At 37.9% G+C, this 2,423-nt stretch overlaps 1 non-coding gene across 1 annotated transcript; it reads right to left on the reverse strand.

The window, feature by feature from the left end:
* Positions 1–673: 673 nt before the first annotated feature.
* Positions 674–779, reverse strand: LOC121978918. Its single transcript, XR_006111242.1, has one exon. It is a non-coding gene; the product is annotated as a small nucleolar RNA R71 (small nucleolar RNA).
* Between the last annotated feature and the right edge of the window lie 1,644 nt (positions 780–2,423).

Consider the following 2,423-nt stretch of genomic DNA (forward strand, 5'->3'; position numbering starts at 1 on the left):
ACTAAACATAACATTTGTTTTCCTTTCATATTGCATAGTTCTAACTAATCATTAGATTTCTGTTTTTTTTACTTTCTTGTATAACTTTCTCTTCTTGTTAATTCTTTTTGTACAAACTCAATTCTGCATTTTTTCTTCTATTTTCCTTTTTGTGTCGAATTGCTATCTGCTATCTTGTTCTTGTGTATGCGAAGATCTAACTTTGCAGGGGAATTCTTTCCTTTTGACCCTGAGATTGATAGAACTTTCCATAAAAGAAGAATTCTGCAAAGGCAAATTGAAGAACAGGAACATTTGAATATGACAAATAGACCACTTAAGGATTATGCAGCACCCTATGCGAGAGGTTTTCGATCTAGTATTTCAAGACCTTCAGTGGAAGCTAATAACTTTGAGATCAAACCCGCAATCATATCTATGGTGCAGCAGAACCAATTTGGTGGAGGACCTCATGAGGACCCTAATCAACACTTAGAGGTCTTTTATGAAATATGTGGTACCATGAAAATGAATGAAGTTCCTTCAGATGCAGTTAGATTATTATTATTTGGGTTTTCTCTAAGAGATAGGGCAAAGCAATGGCTGAATTCTTTGGCCCCTAATAGCATCACCACTTGGGAGCAGTGTGAGCAACAATTTCTTGATAAGTTCTATCCACCAAGCAAAACAGCTCATATGAGGAATTTAATTGCAAGCTTCAAGCAAACTGACTCAGAATCTCTTTTTGAAGCATGGGATAGATATAATAGTATGCTCAGACAATGCCCACATCATGGGTTGGAAAGATGGCTAGTGTTGCACACTTTTTACAATGGTATCAATTATCATACCAAAGTGTCCCTTGATTCAGCTGCTGGAGGGGCACTTATGAACAAAAGCTTAGATGAAGCTGAAGAAATCATTGAAAGTGTAGCACAAAATCATCATCAATGGGCAAATGAAAGAAGTGGTGGCTATTCCTCTGTAAACCAAACAATTAAAGCATCAGGGAAGTTTGATGTAGATGCAGTCACTCTTTTGTCTGCAAAATTGGACGCTCTTACAAAGAAATTTGAGAATATGGGGACTAGTGCTAATATGGTCAATGCTATTAGTACATCTTGTGAAGTATGTGGGAGTTCAGAGCATTCAAATGACTCATGTCCATTGGGAGCTATCACTGCACAAATCAATCAACTTGAACAATGTGATGCAATCATGAGTTACAATCAAAGGCAGAACAACCCATACTCAAATACTTATAACCCTAGATGGAAGAGTCATCCAAAGTTTTCTTACAGAAATAATCAAGATCAAGGACCATCTATGGGGGCAAGACCAAATTTTCAAGCTGGGCAACAAAATTTTCAACATCTATCTTCTTAAGGCTTACCAAAGTCAAATGTTGAAAAGATGCTTGAAGAAATTATCTCAACTCAGAATGAAATGAAGCAAGATATAGCAAAGCTCATTCAGAGAATGGATAATTCTGAAAAGCATCAAAAGATTCAGGATAGTCAAATTGCCCAACTAGCTTCCTCATCATCCAGAGCACCAGGACAACTTCCAGGAAAACCTGATGTGAATCCTATGGAGCATTGCAATAGGATTGAGCTTAGGAGCGGACGGACCTTGGGAGACTCCCAAGTAACTGCTTCAAAAGAGATACAAAAAGAAGAAGAGCTCCCTGCTCCTATACCGAATCAGATTCAAGCTAATGAGGAGAGTACCATTGAGGTTGAAGAGACTCTTCCACTGAACCATCAGAGCAAAGCTGTCCCTTTTCCTCAGAGACTTACAATGCTCAAGAAGGATGAAGAATTTGGCAAGTTTCTAGAAAAGGTTAAGGAAATTTGTGTAGAGGTACCTCTTATTGATGCTATTCTACAAATGTCTAGATTTGCCAAATTTCTGAAGGATCTCATGTCAAATAAGAGAAGAAGAGGAGAGGTCGAGACCATTGCGCTTAGTGAGGAATGTAGTGCTATTTTTTGAGAAGACCACTTCTCCAAAACTGAAGGACCCAGGGAGCTTTTATATTCCTTGCAACATAGGAAAAGAATTTTTTGAAAAAGCTTTTTATGATTTGGGGGCGAGTGTTAGCCTCATTCCCTATTCAATTTGTAATAAATTAGGTCTCAAAAACATTAAACTTACTACTATGGCACTTCAACTTGCCGATCATTCCTGCAGGTACCCTTTGGGTATTATAGAGGATGTGCCGGTAGAGGTGGATGGGAATGTTATTCCCACAGATTTTGTCGTGTTGGACATGGAAGAGGACCCTAGGATTCCTATCATATTAGGAAGACCTTTCCTTGCTACAGCTGGAGCTATAATTGATGTCAAAAATCATAAGCTTTCTTTGGTAATTGGTAAGGAAAAGTTGGAATATGATTTATCTAATATCTCTAACCATGTCTCGTCTCTTTTAAATGCTTGTA

The sequence above is a fragment of the Zingiber officinale genome, chromosome 4B, assembly GCF_018446385.1.
Source record: "Zingiber officinale cultivar Zhangliang chromosome 4B, Zo_v1.1, whole genome shotgun sequence".
NCBI classification, from domain to species: Eukaryota; Viridiplantae; Streptophyta; class Magnoliopsida; order Zingiberales; family Zingiberaceae; genus Zingiber; species Zingiber officinale.